The sequence below is a fragment of the Panthera leo genome, chromosome D1, assembly GCF_018350215.1.
Source record: "Panthera leo isolate Ple1 chromosome D1, P.leo_Ple1_pat1.1, whole genome shotgun sequence".
NCBI lineage: Eukaryota > Metazoa > Chordata > Mammalia > Carnivora > Felidae > Panthera > Panthera leo.
In genome coordinates this window covers 4,922,901-4,943,259 of record NC_056688.1, presented here as the reverse complement: position 1 = coordinate 4,943,259, position 20,359 = coordinate 4,922,901, and the positions used below count along the sequence as shown (strand labels likewise).

At 41.6% G+C, this 20,359-nt stretch overlaps 1 long non-coding RNA gene across 3 annotated transcripts in view; it reads right to left on the bottom strand.

Moving 5' to 3' along the window:
• LOC122199975 overlaps positions 1 to 20,359 on the bottom strand; it is a 99,887-nt gene that overhangs the window by 58,477 nt on the left and 21,051 nt on the right. For 2 of the 3 annotated variants that reach the window (XR_006193682.1, XR_006193683.1), the window contains exons 2-5: positions 14,785 to 15,062; positions 12,709 to 12,897; positions 11,071 to 11,247; positions 9,715 to 9,807 (exon numbers count right to left, since the gene is read on the bottom strand). This is a non-coding gene — a long non-coding RNA (uncharacterized LOC122199975). Of the gene's footprint in view, positions 1 to 3,862; positions 4,063 to 9,714; positions 9,808 to 11,070; positions 11,248 to 12,708; positions 12,898 to 14,784; positions 15,063 to 20,359 lie in introns of those variants that run through there. The other variant, XR_006193684.1, reaches the window with a different exon arrangement.

Sequence of the window (20,359 nt, the reverse complement as noted above, 5' to 3'; positions counted from 1 at the left end):
CTGCTATAACTAATACATGAATTCAGCAAAGTTGCAGGATCCAAAATCAATGTACAGAAATCAGTTGCATTCTTATACTCTAAAAATGAAGCAACAGAAAGACAAATAAAGAAACTGATCCCATTTACAATTACACCAGGAAGCATAAAATACCTAGGAATAAACCTAACCAAAGATGTAAAAGATCTGTATGCTGAAAACTATAGAAAGCTTATGAAGGAAATTGAAGAAGATATAAAGAAATGGAAAAACATTCCATGCTCATGGATTGGAAGAATAAATATTGTTAAAAAGTCAATACTACCCAAAGCTATCTACACATTCAATGTAATCCTAATCAAAATTGCAGCAGCATTCTTCTCGAAGCTAGAACAAGCAATCCTAAAATTCATATGGAACCACAAAAGGCCCCGAATAACCAAAGTAATTTTGAAGAAGACCAAAGCAGGAGGCATCACAATCCCAGACTTTAGCCTCTACTACAAAGCTGTCATCATCAAGGCAGCATGGTATTGGCACAAAAACAGACACATAGACCAATGGAATAGAATAGAAACCCCAGAATTAGACCCACAAAAATATGGCCAACCTATCTTTGACAAAGCAGGGAAGAATATCCAATGGAAAAAAGACAGTCTCTTTAACAAATGGTGCTGGGAGAACTGGACAGCAACATGCAGAAGGATGAAACTAGACCACTTTCTTACACCATTCACAAAAATAAACTCAAAATGGATAAAGGACCTGAATTTGAGACAGAAAACCATCAAAATCCTAGAGGGGAAAGCAGGAAAAGACCTCTCTGACCTCGGCCACAGCAATTTCTTACTTGACAAATCCCCAAAGGCAAGGAAATTCAAAGCAAAAATGAACTATTGGGACCTCATGAAGATAAAAAGGTTCTGCACAGCAAAGGAAACAATCAACAAAACTAAAAGGCAACCAACGGAATAGGAAAAGATATTTGCAAATGACATATTGGACAAAGGGCTAGTGTCCAAAATGTATAAAGAACTCACCAAATTCCACACCTGGAAAGCAAATAATCCAGTGAAGAAATGGGCAGAAAACGAGAATAGACATTTCTCTAAAGAAGACATCCAGATGGCCAACAGGCACATGAGAAGATGCTCAGCGTCACTCCTCATCAGGGAAATACAAATTAAAACCACACTCAGATATCACCTCACGCCAGTCAGAGGGGCTAAAATGAACAAATCAGGAGACTATAGATGCTGGCGAGGATGTGGAGAAACGGGAACCCTCTTGCACTGTTGGTGGGAATGCAAACTGGTGCAGCCGCTCTGGAAAACAGTGTGGAGTTACCTCAAAATATTAAAAATAGATCTCCCCTATGACCCAGCAATAGTACTGCTAGGAATTTACCCAAGGGATAGAGGAGTGCTGCTGCATGGGGTCACTTGTGCCCCAATGTTTATAGCAGCACTCTCAACAATAGCCAAACTATGGAAAGAGCCTAAATGTTCATCAACTGATGAGTGGATAAAGAAATTGTGATTTATATACACAATGGAATAGTATGTGGCAATGAGAAAGAATGAAATATGGCCTTTTGTAGCAATGTGGATGGAATTGGAGAGTGTGATGCTAAGTGAAATAAGCCATACAGAGAAAGACAGATACCATATGTTTTCACTCTTATGTGGATCCTGAGAAACTTAACAGAAACCCATGGGGGAGGGGAAGAAAAAAAAAAAAAGAGGTTAGAGTGGGAGAGAGCCAAAGCATAAGAGACTGTTAAAAACTGAGAACAAACTGAGGGTTGATGGGGGTGGGAGGGAGGGGAGGGTGGGTGATGGTATTGAGGAGGGCACCTTTTGGGATGAGCACTGGGTGTTGTATGGAAACCAATTGGACAATAAACTTCATATATTGAAAAAAAAATAAAAAAAAAAATAAAGCCCTCCAAATCAGACAATAGATTATGGTACAATTTTATTGTTGGTCTCATGGAACTTTTCCAACAATCTATGAAGTATTCCGAAGGTGTTAAAATTACATCCATTTGAACAACAGAAAGTATATGGGTTTCGATTTATATCTATCATGAGTCAAATGTTCAAACAATAGCCTTTTCTGAGATTAGTGCCACAACTGCAAAATAATCCATAACCAATGCAGCCTAACAGAAAATTCCTTACATTATTTTCTTATCAGAGAAGTAGGCTCTGCTTTGAGGGGGGCTGGGTGTTTTTATCTGCCTTTTCACTAATTTTACTAGGAAATAAATGTATAGTTTACTTCCACATATAAATTCACAAAGCCGTATAACCAAAGAGCAAGAAGGGACTTAAGTCAACCTCCTTGTTCAAGGTCAGTGGCAAAAATGGGACTATAAGCAGATCTGCTCTTCCTACTGTTCCATAAATCAAATTCAGTTTATTTAACACATGAATATTAGATACCAACTTTGTATAAAGGAAACATCTTTTGAAGCATAATGTTTGTAAAGAACAATTGTCCCAAAATATCTGCCACAAATCTCTACTTCAATATGACACCATCTCTTGATAAAGTTTTTGTTAAAACAAAATGTATATCCAGTAGCAATAACATAATCTGAAAAGAGAAATTCTTTGTCCGCCCATGACTCATTCATTTGTCCAATCAATTATCAAGTATATAGCAAGAGTCTTACCATGTCAGGCACAACTAAGTCTAAGGGTAAGTAGATCAACCAGAGATGGATCCTACCCTTGAGGAATTTACTGGCTAGTGGGGAGAGACAGAGATATCAACTAATGGCTAACAGCATACAAATTAGGATCAAGGCAAGGAAATGTGGAAACAGTGGTTTAACATTTAGCCTGAAGGAAGTCAATAAGATAACATTTGTGATGGATTTGGAAGTACACCTGGTCATCTTTCTTTAAGGTATGAGTGCAATTAATGGGACACTATCTCTGCTATGCTTGGAGTTACCAACCGTCAGGTACTGTAACAGAAAGTTCACTCATTCTGAATCTCTCAGATTCTCTTCTCTTTCATACATCAAAACAGCAGTGAGTTTCAGCTTTCCCCTAACCCTGTTTCCAAGTGGAGATTTAAAACCTAGCATCAGCAGGCTGTGTTGGAAGCATGGTACTGGGGGTTCAGAAGTTATCTCAAGGAGTAAGGCAGCATCTATTCACAGCCATAAAGATTCTGAGGATGGAAGAACACACTCCCCAGCATTATGCTCAGAGAAGGGGCCAGGTCTCTGAGGATCAATGCTCTGTCATTCCCTCACCTATGCATATTCATAAGGCATAAGGCAGTCCCAGAGTGGTGAGGTCAAGGCAGGTTTTTACAGAGTTCCTGTCACCTCAGGGGTTAGTGATTATGGAGTTCTCGCTGTGAAGGGAACCTTTTTAGGAATAATAGCAAAAACTGACCAGAAGACTGTAGGGGGCTGTGCTCCTGCAGAGGAAACTTTTCCCAAAGGCCCTATGAGGACAGCTTAGGGTTCAGTTGAGATGATGTCTTGCCCTAATGGGCCCAGTTTTCAAGCTTCCCTGAGCCAGCTTTTCAGTTCACCTGCCCAGTTGCTTACAGGAGAGCTAGCTAGCTGCATTAGGACTAGTTCCAGGGTTTGCCACGTCACAGGAACAGAGCACTCTCATTGCTTCTTGCCACAACTCAGAACTATTTCTGATCCCATGTCTCACTATGGCAATAAGAGTTGTCACCTTCTCCAGTACCATTATGCACCAGAAATGAAATCATAATTCAACCTTTCTTCCTGAAATAACCACAGATTCTTTTATGCAAATTTATCCAATCACTTTCAAGAACACTTGGATGCCATCACTAAGAGAAACTGGCTTCCATAAGTCAAATGAAAGTCTCTATTCACCTTTTCTGCAGACCTCCTTAACACAACTTCTGTCTCTAAGCAGCATAACACAATGGTTGAAAGTGCTTCCTTTAGAGCCATATTCCTTGAGTTTACAATATTCTGGCTCCACCACTTACTACCTGTGTAAATTTAAATGTCCTGTGCCAACTCATTTGGAAAATAGATGTTACAACAGCTCCTGCTTCATGGGGTTGTTTTGGTACCTACAAAATAGATAAAGCATTTAGATCAGAGTCAGCATAATATAACTGCTAGTGATTATTATTATTTTAGTAAGAGCAACTAGAAGCTGTTTTCATAAGAGAGGGAAAACTGTCTGATAGGATGCTGTATTACAAAAAAGATTAAAAAATTGAAAAACAAACAACATTCAAGACATCTCAGAGGAAAGAGTTAATATAAAGATATGAATGTATTTGAACTTCCAACATGTATTTATTGAAGCCCTGTTTAAAAAAAAAAACAAGGGGCGCCTGGGTGGCTCAGTCGGTTAAGCGTCCGACTTTGGCTCAGGTCACGATCTCACGGTCCGTGAGTTCGAGCCCCGCGTCGGGCTCTGGGCTGACTGCTCAGAGCCTGGAGCCTGTTTCAGATTCTGTGTCTCCCTCTCTCTCTGACCCTCCCCTGTTCATGCTTTGTCTCTCTCTGTCTCAAAAATAAATAAACGTTAAAAAAAATAAAAATAAAAAAATAAAAAATAAAACAAAACAGGGATACAGTCACTCACAAACAGACCACAGTCTCTGCCCTCGTGGAGCTAATACTCAATGGGGGAATTGGGGAACAGATAATTTACCAAAAACATAAGCAAAATGATATAATATATGACCTCGGGATGAGTATTATGGAAAAAAATAAATGGGCATGATAATTCAAAGTTAGGAAAGAAGGTGTAATTTAGTTAGGGTGGTTGCGAAAGCCTTATTGACAAGATAGTATTTGCTCCAGGACCAGAAGGAGGGAAGGCTACAATCCATGCGTATAGCTGAGGAAATATTTCCAAGTTGCTTGCAAAGTTTGTGAGATAAAAACTTGGTGTGTTTGAAAAACAGCAAAGAGGTCAATATAGGTGGAGCAGAGTAAGAGAAGGAGAAACTGGTAGAAGATAAGGTTAAAGACTAGCAAGGATGGGGGCAGATAATATAAGGTCTCATTAGCCATGGGGTAATGACTTTGGGTTTTACTCTGAGAGAGCTGGAAGACAAGCATAATTGTGGCTCGAAGAGTCACAAAGTCATACTTCAGTTTTTAAAGGACGATTTTGGCTTCTGTATTAAAATAATAATAATAATAATAATAATAATAATAATAATAATAATAAAATTATGAGTTAAAGAGGGAGAAAGCAGGATACCAATGAGAAGGTGGCTACAATGTTCCAGATGAAGAATGATGGTATCTTGGACCTGGGTGGTAATTTCAGAGAGGATGAAAAGGAGTCTGATTTAGATATATTTTAAAGGCAAGGCCAACAGTACCTGCTGACATACTTGATATGAGGGTAGGGTATAAAACAAAGTGGGGACTCAAAAAACACTCCAAAATTTTAAAACCCAAGACCTGAAAAAATAGAATTTATATTTATTATGGGAAGAGGACTGTGGAATGAGAAGGTTGTAAGAGGATCACAATTTTGGTTTTGAATATAATGTGTTTGAGACGTTTCTTAGACATACCAGCAAAGGCATCAAGTGGAGAAATAGGAGACAGGAATTCAGGGGGAGGTCTGGGCTGGTGATTTAAATTTGAGGATCATCAGGGGAAAAGGTATTTAGGAGAGTGATAAGGGCAAAAAGAAGAGATGTAAGGATTGAGACATGGAGCCTCCAATATTTAGGGTTTGGGGAGACAACAGAAACCAGCAAGAAAACACTGAGGAAGAAGAGACTTGATCGATGTGGTATATTGCAAACTAAGTGAAGATGTATCAAGGAAAGTGTCTTAGTTCTGGTTAGTATAACAGAATACCACACATGAGTGGCTTATAAACAATACAAATTTATTTCTCAAAGTTCTGGAGTCTGCAAGTCCAAGATCAGGGAGCATTATGGTCAGGTTCTGGTGAGAACTCTCTTCTGGGGTGCAGATTTTTCTTTGTATTCTCTTGTGGCAGAAGCAGAAAAAGGAAGCAGGCTCTCTCATGACTCATTACAAGGGCACTAATCCCATCCCTCAGGATATCATCCTCATGATCGCATCTAATCCTAACTACTTCCCGAGTGTCCCACCTCCTAAAACCATCATAATGGGGAGTAGAGTTTTAACGTATAAATTTAGGGCATGATACAAACATTTACTCCCCAACAGTGAACATTTGCACTGATCTAAATATTATTCATAGGTCAAGTAAGATGAAGACAAAGAATAAAGAAAGAAGTCTAGTATTGCCCAAGGGGCTTAGCAATATGGAGGTGTTAGGTGAGCTTGAAAAAAAGAAGCCTGATTTGAGTAGCTTCTGGAGGTCATGGATGAGAGAAACTGGAAATAATGAATGTATCCCCGGTTTCGGCAGAAAAGGGAACAGAAACATGGAATGGCATCTAAGAATGAGGAATGGGATCAAGAGAGGTATATTTTTCTTAGGGGAAAAGCAATAACATGTTTATATGCTTTGGGGGATGATGCAGTCAAGAGGGGGAAATTGACATGCCAAGGAGGTGAGAGTCGCCAACATCCTAAGTAAGGGGAAAGGAAGTGAACCTAGTGAATCTAATGGGATCTAATGTAAGGCTGGGGGAGCTGGCTTCAGGCAGGAGCATGGACAATTCCTCTCTAGGAGCAGCAAGATATATCTGCTAACTAATTCTGCTTTTTCGTGCAATAGGGAACAAAGGAATCTGCTGAGTTGAAGGATCAAGACTGATGTATTAGAGACTTGAGGAGTGAAGGAAAGCTATGGAGCAGTCATGTAGGGGAGTGGACCAGGAAATACAGTAGGATGGCAGGGTGGCACTACTACCCATTTAATATTAGCACTTAGGGATTTCAATGAGACCAAGCAGCTGGAAAAGGCGGGGAAGGAAGAGGCAGAGAGTGAAGAGTCGGAGGGTTTGGTGAACAGTATGAAAACCCTGGTAAGGATTTTATACTCCAACCTACAAGATAAAGGGAAGCTAATCCTGTTTGTCAAGCAGGGCAGTGGCATAATTTAACGTGGCTTGTTAGAGAGAAAATTCTGGTCGGTAAGAACATGATGGGCTAAAAGTTTTTAGTGGAGACATGGGCTTTGTGGTATCTAAAACTCCTCCTTACAACCAAGAAAATATATAGTTTGCTCTGTAAAACTAACCCAGTAAATAAAAGATTTCCCAACAGAATATTGTTGAAAACTCCACGTCAGTCATGAGGCCCCACTAAACTTTGTAACTAAATGGCTTTCTTAATTTTCCTAGTTTCTCATAAATATAGACCACGTGTTCTGGCACAAATCTGCTCTTGCCCTGCCTCAAGGTTAGCAGAAAGAAAATATTCTCCTATGACTTTGCTTGTTAAAAAGAAAAGAGCAAAGAAAATTCATTTGAGATAAACCAACTATTTCTCATGATGGAAAATCTGCATGATTATTTTGGACATAATGTATTGCATTTGTTTCTGGCTGACTTTGCCTAAATTAGCAAAGCCTTTTAAATGACCAAATACTGCACATTTCACTTATTCACATACACACACGTGTACAAACACACACACACACACACACACACACACACACACAGCATGAAAGTGAATAGGATATAACATAAATGCACTAGGGACATAAAAGTTTAATTTTCCTGTAAAATAGAAAATAACTGCTTTGGGAACAGTTTTCCATTTGATAACTTTGCAAGCAAATTTATGTTGACATGTATTTATTAACTATTTTTAGAAATACTATTTTTAATGATAACTCTAAATACAAATGTGATTATGGTTCAGAAAGAGGGAAATATTTTTTTTCTCTTTGGCAAATTAATCATGCCGAAAACTGAAAGGATATCAGTTTTGCAAATTCCATGAGACAACATTGTTGATATCTGAACCATCATTTCAGTGAAAGTAGAGTCACGGAGGCTGTATCCTTGACTCAAAATCATGTACCATTGTTGGAGGGAACCCCAGAAACTCTCCTTCAACATGGTGATTGTCATCTGGGAACTGTACTTCTTTTTTTACTGATGAAAAGGAATGTTCAAACTATCTTTATCATGACTCCAGGATCTGACTTTTGTAGTCCAGCTCAGTTCTAAAATGGTCTTAATTCATTTGTCTCAGGTTACTTATCTTAGTCCTGAATACCCAAATAAAAGACACCACACAGTAATTCTTTGATCATTAAAGAAAATAGGTCTACAAGAATGATATATACCAAAGTTTACTAGCTAAGATAGTAAGCTTATCTCTTCCAAGTTACTAAAAGATTAATGCTTTCATTCAGCTTAATGGTCAACATGATATATGATGGGTTCCTAGGGAAAGAACAGTAATTGATGCTTGGATATTCAGGATATTTCTTTGTTTTAATCACCAGTCGTTATAAGCATGTTACTGTCTATTGATTTATTCTAGAGTATTTTTTGTTTTTTTATTTTTTATATTATTTTTTTATGTTTTACACTATATTTGAGAGAGAGAGACAGAGCATGAGTAGGGGAAGGGCAGAGAGAGGGAAACAAAAAATCTGAAGCCAGCCCCAGGCTCCCAGCTGTCAGCACAGAGGCTGATATGGGGCTTGAACTCACAAGCAGTGAGATCATGACCCGAGCCAAAGTCAGAACAAATTGAGCCCCCCAGACACCCCTAGACTTATTTTAAACTTGCAAATTAATATCAGACTCCAAAAGTACTAATTATTATGTAAGCCTTTATCTCATTCACAAGGTACATTTATTTTAAACAAAATTTATTTTGATAAAATGCTCTAGTCTTCTGTTTTCAGGAGCTACATAGAAGTAGAGAACCAACAGCTTCCTCATACACAACTTAAGAACCTGATGCCAATTTAAAACAACAATTACATGGCCACTTGATCAACATCCATAAGCTCAGGGCAGTGGTTTGGAAATGCCAAATGAAACCAGAGCTCAACACGTTTAAGTGGTCACACCGTGACCTATCAGTATTTCCATCTACATGTCCAAATGACAACTATTAACAGCTACTTTCCTATCAATTTAATGACTGCACAACTTGCATGAATGCAAATACAACATACTCTTTAAAGCACAGCTCATTCTAAAATATAAAATCTATGGAGAAAAATTCTAATTTCCATTTTAAACAATCAGCTGCACTCAAAGAGGGAATGATATTCTCATAACTATAAGTAACTGACTTTCAAAGTCTATGATAGTTTTTCACCAATAGAGCTCAGGCGTGTTATCAAGAACACATGGTAAAGTCTTACAACAAAGGCAAAGACCTTTTCCTCTATATTTTAGGATAAAATAATGGCTATTGCCTTGACATGATGAATTCATTGTATAATTCTGACCTCTTAAAAAGGAAACAAACTTTCTTAGTATTCTTAGTGGCTAAATTTTGCAAAGGGAAAAATACATTTAGATAAATCTAAGAAATCTAAGGATTATCTAAGAAATTGCAGCAGGAAAAAAAAAAAAGGACATGACATTCAAATTCAAACTGTTCCTAAAATGTGACACCAGCTTTACAGGTAACATTACTTATAATATGTCAGGCTGAGTATGGCTTTTCCCCACTCATCTTGGGGACAGTGTGTTAGATGAAAGTAAGTGGGCTTTGGAGCCCATGGGAACCAAGTTATCAAAATGACAGCACTTACTAGTACTGTGATCTCAGAAACATGACCCACTCTCTTTTGAGCCTCAGATTTTTGAAATGAGAGTAAGCATACTTACCTCACCTGGAGGTTATGATGTGCATGATGCTAAGGATGTAATTCCAGTGCCAGCCAGGAACATGGAGTATAGAGGTAGAGGGCAGATGCAAGCCTATACCAATAAATAAATAGAGTTATAACTTGGGCTAAGGGCAAACTGGGATTAGCACTGGGTGAGCAAATAATGGGACAAGGACATACAGGAAAGAAAAAAAAACCCATGTGAGTAGTGACTAGGTACTACAGACAGAAACCTGTTATTGAATGGATTTTCCCCCAAAATCCATACTTTGAAGTCCTAACTACCCATGTGACTGTACTTGGATACCAGCTCTTGAAAGGTAAACTGGAGGTTGAGTGAGCTCATTTGGGGGGAGGGACCCTAATCTGATAACTGGTGTCCCATAAGAAGAGAGTGGACGCCTACATACACAGAAGGAAGACTACGTCAAGACAGTGGGAAGGAGGTCATCCACCAGCCACGGAGAGAGGAGACCCACCCTGCCCACACCTTGATCTAAAGTATGAGAAAATAAATAAATCAATTTCTGTTGCTTAAGCCACCCAGTCTGTGGTACTCTGTGATGGCGGACCCAACAAACTAATACGAAATCCCAACACTTACTCAGCAAGTGGTGTCTGAGCCTTTGTAGGAGTTAGGCACTGTTGTAGAGGCATAAGGAAACAGCCCTAAACAAAGCTAGTTTGGTATTTGGACCCCATAGAGCTGACATTCTGGCAGGGACTGCAGTAGGCAACAGACAGCAAGGAAGTAAGAAAAACAGATGATGCCCACGGCCAGGAAGAAAAAGAATGCGGGGAAGGGAGATCAGGTGTTTGGGTTGGAGAAGGAGCAGTATTGTTTTAGACAGAGAGCTAGCAGAGGCCCCACTGAGCAGGTGACGTCAGAGCAAAGATATGACAGAAATGAGTATGTCATCTGGGCACATGGGAGAACATTCCGGACAGAGAGAGGCAAAGCCAGCGCAAGGCCTGAAGCAGGAGTGTGTGCCTGACATGCTCAGGGAGCAGAGAGGGGGCCGGTTGGGCGCAGCCCAGTAAACAAGGGGAGGGGAAGAGGAGAAGCCTTCAGGGAGGTAGCAGAGGCTGGGGAGGGTAGCACCTGTGTGGTGCGCAGACGGAGTCAGGCGTCTGGAGACATGAAGAGCTGGGGGCAGAGCTTAAAGACTTGGAGGCCCCAGCTGCTTGTAGATAGGAGCCTGAGGCTGGCTGCGATCGCCCCAGAGTAAGGACGGGTGGAAAGCTGATGGGAGGTGGGAAGAAGATGAGGACAGACCAACACAGACACTGGTGAGCAGCGGCTTGGGTGGTGGGAGGAGGAAGGAAGGAATTTTTAAACAAAGGGAGTAATTACGTGTGTCTGTAAAATGGTGCCACATAGTCTGCAAACTGGGCGTTGAGACTTCACCGTGAGCTTCAGCGAGGTGAGTGTCGTTCATTAATGAGATGAGAACTAGAGCCCAGTGGGAGAGGAAGCCGGCTCAGGCTCAGCTGACAGAGGGAAGATCTGCAGGTGCTGGCACGTGCAACGCTAGGACGTAGGAAGACAAACAGGTGGTGGTGGATGGGAAGCGATTGCCCCCCGTGGGCCGGGAGAAACAGCCGCAGGTGCACAGGATGGCCGGTCCCGAGGAAACCCCCAGGTGTGCAGGAGAGAGTGAAACGGTGCAGGAGCCGCGTTAGCGAGATGGCTTCCTCCCTTAGGACCATGGCTCAACTGTGGCAACGGGACACCAGCCAGAGCCGTGGGGACAGATGTAGCAAGGTGGGCGGCTGTGGGGTTGCTGGGACTGTGTGTGATTGGCAAACACCGTGAAGATGCCCTACGTTCTCTCTGCCTGTAGGACGCGATCACGGCCGGGATTTCAAAAGCGATGCACATGAGAAACAGAGCATCGGGCCCTCCATAGGGACCCCCGTGTTGTCCTCTTAGAGCAGACATTCCCACCTCCTTCTTGCCCCCGTCATCTTCGTGATGCCTGGCAATCCCTCATCTGCTCTCCATTTCTATGATTTTGTCCCCTCGAGAGTATTACACAAGTGGAATCGAAAAGCGTGTGACCCTTTCAGGATTCGCTTTCTCCCATCTGGGCATAATTCCCTGGAGATTCGGTCCTGCTGCAGTGTCTATCAGCAGTGCGTGCCCTGGCACTGCTCACCGGTGAGCACCCCACCGCACGGGGCTAGCATGGTTTGGCTGTCTCCCTATGGAAGGACACGTTGTACTAGGCTGGACAATGGCCCTCAAAGAAATCAAGCCCTGATACCTGGGATCTAACTCCCATCAATGGGATCTAGTTGAGGATCTTGAGTCCTGGGTTGTCTGAGTGAGCCCTAGATGGAATCACGAGCATCCTTAGAAAGACAAAGACTTTTCTAAAGTCTTAGAAAGACTTGACAAAAGAGGAGGCACTGTGTCCATGGAGACAGACTGGGGTGATGTGGGCACAAGCCAAGGGAGGTTGGTGGCCACCGGGAGCTACCAGAGGGAAGGGATACGCTGTTCCCTGGAGCCCTGGGATCTCCAGAAGGAGTACAGCCCTGCTGACACCTTAGTCTCCGTGAAATGAATTTTGGGTTCCTGGCCTCCAGAACCGTGAGAGAACACGATTTTGTTCTCATAAGCCACCAACTTTGTGGTAAACGAGCAGGTGTGCGCACAACAGGTCCCCATTCCCATCTCCCTCGGACCTTGGAGTCTTCCTTCCCTGAGAAAGTCAGGGAAGCTCTGGCATTTCAACCTAGTTGACTGAAGGCAGCCACTGAGTCATTATTATGACCATTCTCAGTTCTCAAGGCAACATGTTAAATCACATTTCCTGCAGGAGGAACCCTGTATCCATGTCTGGCCTATCATACGCCACTCTCTTTTGTTTAATACTCTGTAAATCCACACCCATACTTGTTCCCCAGTCTCCTACCAGTGTGAAGTGGTAATACCCTGCTACTCCCCTGCATGGGCACCTAATCCTGTATGGACCTGATCCCATACTTCCATTTGGAGTACACTGGCATTCCGTTATTTTCCAGGAATTAACACAGATAGCAGACGTGGAGGCTGAAGATCACTGCTCTCTGTCACGATGGTATTGTCTTAGGTGAAGCCATTGAAACCTTTTCTTGAGGGGTCCTGGGGGCGGGGTAAGACTATTTCCCTCAGACGGTGGGGGAGCTGCTTCTCCTGGCAACAAAACACAAGATAATCCACTCATGAGGCCCTATGTTTCGCCCTTGCTTTCAATCTATCCTATTTCCTGCATATACCCCAGATACCCAAAACTGACCCTGAACAATCTCTGTAACTGCCCCCCATGGCCACAGTGACGACTCCACCTGCAATCCTCCAGCGTGCTGTCCTCCATCACTCCACACCAGCACCAGTGGTAACATGAGCAAATGTGAAATCGCCTCTTGCCACCAATGATCAATATTCTCTTCTGCCAACAAGGAAGCTACTTATTTGTATGTCCACCAGAGAGCAGAGTAGTCCAGTCTGAGAGTCCCATCTTGAGGCAGTTTCCTGAGGCCACTCCAGGTACAAATTACCATTTGTGCATAACTGCGACAGGAGACAGACTGCACACCCTAAAGCAGTGAGTGGAGAGCACTGCAAGGGTAAGGGAACCTCCAGGAGATGGCGGAGAGGGCAAAGTGGCCATGCTAAGCAAAGGCAAGATGTTTCCACTAAGAAGAAAGTGCAAGGAAAAGTGGTTCCTGATCCTGTGAGATTTATCTAGAGACGAGGGTCATGTGGGGAGATGTGATACAAAGGAAAAAGACTACAATAGCACCCCACCCAACCCTGTTATCCATGGGGATATGTCCAGAGACCCCAGGTGGGTACCTGAAACTACAGATAGTACAAATACTGTAGTGGCCATGAGGGGTGCAGGCAGCATGCTCCCACAACACTGATGAAGGGGTACAAGTTGCCGATTAAGGGGGCAGGCAGCATACTCCCACATCGCCGATGAAGGGGTGCAGGACGCCCATACGCAGTTGCAGTCAGCACACCCCACTACGCCGATGGAAGGATACAAGACACCGATGTGGGGGTGCAGGCAGCAAATCCCTTCATTGCTGATGAAGGGGTGCTGGTGGCTCTCCCCCACATAGCCCATGAAGGGACAGAGACGGCTCACTCCTCCATGGCCCATGTAGGTGTGACATCACTACGTAGCCCATGAAGGGGCTCAGGTGGCTTACCCCTCCATGGCCCATGACGGGGCACAAGTGGGACACCCTTACATGGCCAATGGTGGGAATGCAAGCATGACACCACTTCATCACAGATGAAGGGATTGCAAGTGTGACACCGCTCCATCGCTGATGGGGGAGTGCAAGAGCGTCCATCGCCGATGGAAGGGTGTAAGGAATTGAAATGAGGCTGTTAGAAAGGACAAGAATATGATTCATGGACTGTAAGAGCTGTTAGGGATGTGGTGATGACAGTTATTAGTAGGGCTCAGCCATTGGCATACGATCTTAAGATCTTAATACCAAAACTATGCAACCAACTCCTAACTTAATACTGGGTTAATTTAACAATAGAAGCAATAATGCTAGTATGAGTAACAAGAAATTGTTCTCCTTGCACAAGGTTATATCAGAGCAGACAACCCGATAGTTAACACTAAGATAAAAATAATCTATGAACTAAATATCAAACCAATTTTTGACCCAACACAGGTATACAATCAAGGAAATATTAAAAGAAGCAAAAGGGACTCAACAAACACAATCCTGACTGTTTACCAAAATCATCACCTCTAGCATTTCTAGTATTAGAGGCACTGCCTGCCCAGTGACATTCATTAAACAGCTGTGATATCCTGACCTTGCAAAGGTAGCATAATCACTTGTTCCCTAAATAGTGACTCCTATGAATGGCCACATGAGGGTTTTACTGTCTCTTCCAATCGGTGAAATGGACCTTCCCATGAAGAGGCCCGAAGAGACTACACCAATACAACCAATAGGGACAACAAATCTTCCCTGGGCCAACAATATAGATTGGGGTGACTTCAGAGAATAAAATCACCTCCGAGTGATTTAGATTTAGACTTACCAGTCAAAAGTATAACATCACTTATTGATGCAAATTACTTGATCAATGCTGTATGTAGTATACATGTACCCTGTTGGAGTTTCCTTTGGGGGTGGGTGGTTGCTTTCTCCACATTTAGGGCAGGGTTATTAAATGGTGGTGGTGGTGGTGGTGGTATTTTCTCCTCTTCTATAAAGAGTCTCAAGGCGACCATTTTGTGGGAGCCAAGTGGTAGCTGGGCTTCTCCTGGGATCCCTCCCTGCTTCGGGTTCCCTGTCAGGCTTCCTAGCAGTGGCCTACTGGAAAAATAAGAGAAGGTGTCAGAAGATACTCGGGTAACCCAAGATGATAATGATGAGCCCATTGAAATACCATCAGAAGACAATGGGACAGTGCTGCTGTCCACAGTTACAGCCCAGTTTCTGGGAGCTTGTGGGATGTGCTATAGGAATCCAGTGTCTCAGTCGATGAAAGGTGTCAGCTGGTAGAAGAAATTCTGCATGTCTGTAATAATGGCTGGGGAAATCTGGTGTATGTGTTCAACTATCCCAAAGATAACAAAAGAAAAATGGACTAGACAGAAGCCTGCTCCTTCAGCAGTCAAAGTGAAAAGAGCCATTCAGGAAACGTCTGATTTAAGAGTGGCAACACACACACACACACAAATAAAATAATAAAAAAAATAATAAGAGTGGCAACACTCCTCCATCACAGTTGGGGGGTGCAAGCATGACACCCCTCCATCGCCGATGCGGGTAGGTAGGATGGTATCCCTCCATCCTTGAAGGGGGGGGTGGTGCAAGCATGACCTATCCCTACCCTAACCCTAACCCTAACAGATGCCTGGTTCTTATGCTGTGAAAGTTTAAAAAGGCATTCAGGAAACTTCTGATTTAATTAGCGACATCACTACTCCATTGCCGATGGGGGGGGGGGGGGGCGGGGTGTAAGCGTGACACCACTCCATCGCCGCTGGGGAGTGCAAGATGACCTACCCCTACCCCTACCCCTTATCCTAATCCTAATCCTTACCCTTAACAGATGTCTGCTTCCTCAGCTGTGAAAGTGAAAAGAGCCATTCAGATAATATCAGATTTAACAGTGCCATCACTACTCCATCGCTGATGGGGGTGCCAATGTGACACCCCTGCATCACCAATAGGGTGCAACAGCGACACCCCTCCATCACCCATGGGGGGTGCAAGTGTGACACCCCTGCATCACCAATGAATGGGTGCAATTGTGACACTGTGCATCGCAGATGAAAGGGTGCAAGCTTTACACCCCTGCATCGCCGATGAAGGGGTGCTAGTGTGACACCAATGCATTGCCGATGAAGAGGTGCAAGCGTGACACCTAATGCCATTAGTCTCAAACTATTCCAGAACAGAGGAAACTAAGCTTTCAAATTCATTATAGGAGACCACCATTACCCTGATAACAAGACCAGTAAGGACACTACACAAAAGGAGAACTACAGGCCCATATCTTTGATGAACACAGATGGGAAAACCCTCAACAAAATATTAGCAAACCAAACCAAAACAACATTTAAAAACATCATTCACCATGATTGAGTGGGATTTCTTCCAAGGATGCAAGGGTGATTCGGTTTTCACAAATCAATGTGATACATCACGTCAGTAAGAGAAAGGATAAAAATAAAACTGTATGGTCATTTCAACAGATTTACCTGACACCTGTCAAAATGGCTATTATCAAAAACAAAACAAAAAACAAAACAAAACAAAAACAAAATCAAAGTGTCGCCTGGGTGGTTCAGTTGGTTAAGCATCCAACTCTTGATATCAGTTCATGTCATGGTCTCATGGTTATGGAATGAAGCCCTGCACTGGGCTCCATGGAGCCTGCTTAGGATTCTCTCTCCCTCTCTCACTACCCCTTCCCCTTCTTGTTCTCACTCTCTCTCAAAATAAATAAGTAATAAAAACATTTTTATTTTTTTAATAAAAACATTTTTAAAAAGACAAGTAATTGTTGGGGAGGATGTGGAGAAAAAGGATCCCTCATTACACACTCACTGTTAGGAATGCAAACTGGCACAGCCACCGTGTAAGACAGTATGGAGTTTCCTCAAAAAGGTACAAATAAAAGTACCCTATGATCCAATAATCTCACTATCGAGTGCCCAAAGAATACAAAAACACTAATTCAAAAAGATATATGCACCCTTATGTTTATTGCAGCATGATTTAAAATAGCCAAGATATGGAAACAACCCAAGTATCCATCTGTAGACAAATGGATAAAGTATAGGATGGAATATCACTCAGCCATAAAAAAATGAAATCTTGCCATTTGCAACACGGATGGACCCATAGGGCATAAAGTTAAGTGAAAGAAGTCAGAGAAAGAAATACCATAGGATTTCACTCATACATGGGATTTAAGAAACAAAATAAATGAACATAGATGAGAAGAGAAACAAAACAGAGAGTGTGGTCGCCAGAGGGGAGGTGGATGGGGGGAGGGGTAAAACAGGTGAAGGGAATTAAGAGAACACTTACCATGGTGAGCACCGAGTAATATATAGCAATGCTGAATCACTGTACACCTGACACTAATCTAACACTAAGTAAATTACACTGGAATAAAAAAACAGAAATGATACAAACTGAAGCAGAGAGAAAAAAACCACCTCGGTGACCCGTGAGAGAGTATCAAGCGATCTAACATACGTCAATGGGAGCATCAGGAGAACAAAGATGCAGGCAGCTTCCATTCAAAAACAGGGCTCAGATGGAGACCTATACGTTGAGATGAAATTTGTGAAATGATTTAAGTCTTCATTTTAAGTTTAACAAAAAGAGTGAAGTAAAGCCAAAGCCAGCAGAAAGAAGGAAACTATAATGGAAGTCAGTTAAACAGCAAACACAATAGGGAAAGATGTTTAAGTTGATTCTTTGAAAAAGTTTACACTAATATGCCACCAGCTCAGAAAGTTAGCAGTCTAAAGGGAATATTACAAACTAAAACACATCACTACAGTCCATAGACATTAAAAATAATTTTATGAACAGTTGTTTAATAAGTTTGACAAGTTTTTTTTTTAGGTCAATACATTCCTGGAATGAAACAAATTACCAAAACTGACCAGGAAGAAATGTAAAGTCTGAAGAGATTTTTTATGTATTAAAGTAACTGAATCCATAATTTAAAAGCATCCCACAAAGAAAACTCCATGCCAAGAGGATTTTACGGGTGAATTTTGGCCATAATTTAAGGAATTTGATCAGACAAAAAGGATGCTACACCAACTCATTCATGAAAGAATATTCCCAACTCATTTTAAGAAGGCAGCATCATTCTAACACAAAACCAAGCAAAGACATTACAAGAAACAGACACTATAGACCACTACTGCTAAGGAACATATACACAAACATTCTCAACAAAATATTCAGAAAGTTAAATCTCGCAATCAGGTGAAGTTTGATCCTGGAATGCAATATTGGTTTAACATCTAAAAATTAACTCAGTTCACCACATTAAGAGATAAAGGAGTAAGACCACAGAATGATTTCAGTAGATGCATAAAAACTTCAAAAAATATCAACACACACTTAGGACAACTCTCAGAAAACCTGTTAGAGTGTACCCACAAAAAAACCCTACAGCTATCATAATGGTGAAAAGTCTGTGCCCCCTAAAATTGGGAACAAGGAAAAGAGGTCTGTTCTGGCCAGTTGTATTTAACATCTCACTAGAGGTCGTAGCTAATGCAATAAAAAGAGAAGTACATCCAAGTCACAAAAGTTAGCAAGAGCTAAAACTTTATTTATAAGTTATGATAACTGTTTATGCAAAAACTCCTAAGCAATTTACCAGAAACAGAACAAAACCTGACTAGATCTAATAATCAAATTTAGCAACACTGCAGGATAGAAGGTCAACAGAGAAAAATCCATTTTTTCTATAATATCAGCAATCAATAGTTGAAAAATGAAACTTAATATCATTTAAAATAGCATCAAAAAAAGAAAACACTCAGAAAAATTTCAAGAGGTAGAAGAAGCTTCACTGAAAATTATATCCCATCACTAGAGAAGATCTAAATGAAGAGATCTCTTCTGCTCATGGATTGGAGGATTCAATGTTAAGAGGTCAGTTTCTTCTCCAACTGACCTGCAGATCTAAAACAATCTCAAAAAGTACAGCAAGATTTTATTGTAGAAAATGACAAGATGAATTTAAGTTTTATAGGGAGAGACAGGTGACCTAAAGCAGCCAAAACAGTTTTGGAAATCATAGTTTTGACATAACGACCAATAGACCAACAGAATAACAAGCCATGAAGTAGACCCACACATACAAAATAAAGTTCCAAAAAGAAGTTGCCGGACAATTTAATGTGGAAAGGACAATTAACAAGCGATGCAGGGACAACCAGGTATTTCTATAGAACAGAAGTGAACTTTGAATTCATAGATTACTTCCTACACAAGAGTCAGACCAAGATGGATCAAAGACCATCCACAGAGATTCTAGAAAACATAGGAACATAACTCCATGATCTTGAGAAAAAGATTTCTTAGCCAAGAAGCAAAGAGACATAATCACTAAAGTTGTAAAATGTTAAAATATACCTCATCAAAAAACTGTAACATATACACCTATCTATGCATTAAAGGACACCAGTAAAAAAATAAAAGGGTAAGGCATTAACTGGAAAAGAAAGTCATAGCACATATACCTGACAAAGGACTTACATCTGTGGTATATAAACAAATAGCACATATGAATAAAAAGACAAAAAAAGAAATGAACAAAAGACCTGAAGGCCACTTCGCAAAGGAAGATCTAGGACCATCAACATCATATGTGGGCAGACATGTGGAGCCATTCACCTCTCACATCACCAGTGGATGTGTGGAAAATGAACAGTAGTAACCTTCTGTAGGACCAGAGAGTCACTCGAAAATGAAGATCTGTATCCAAAACCAGTCTTGTATAAGAAAGGAATAAAGGTGCTGTGTCCAAATAGCTCAAAGCTGAGAACAACTCAAATGTCCAAGAAATGGTAAATAAATTATGTTCACAGACTGAAATACCCTTTGGCAATTAGATCAGGAGCTGGGTGGCTCCGTGAGTGGAGCATCTGACTCCTGATTTTGGCTCAGGTCATGATCTCCTGAGATTGAGCCCTGCATCAGACTCTGCTCTGACAGCAAGAAACCTGCTTGGGATTCTCTCTCTGCCCTTCCCCCACTTGTGCTCGCTTACCCTCAAAATAAACTTTTAAGTGGAAAAAAACATGCTGTTCCCACTTGTAAGATTTCAGGTCATCTCGAGCAGAGATTCCTATGCAGAGAGTGCACCAGATCCCAGGCTCCTCGTCACAGCAAGTCACCCTTACTGAGCACTCACTATGTACCAGGCACTATTCTAAGTGCCTCAGGTAGATTAACCACCCAATATTGATAAATAGTCTCTGTAACATTCACTTTCCTTTTACAGATGGAGACAGCTGACCCACACATTCACACTGAGGGCCTCACCTAGGAGTCCCTTAATGAAGGCATTCAGTTAGTGACAGTGATTGTAGTTACTCGCAGGACATGGCTTTGCCACTGGC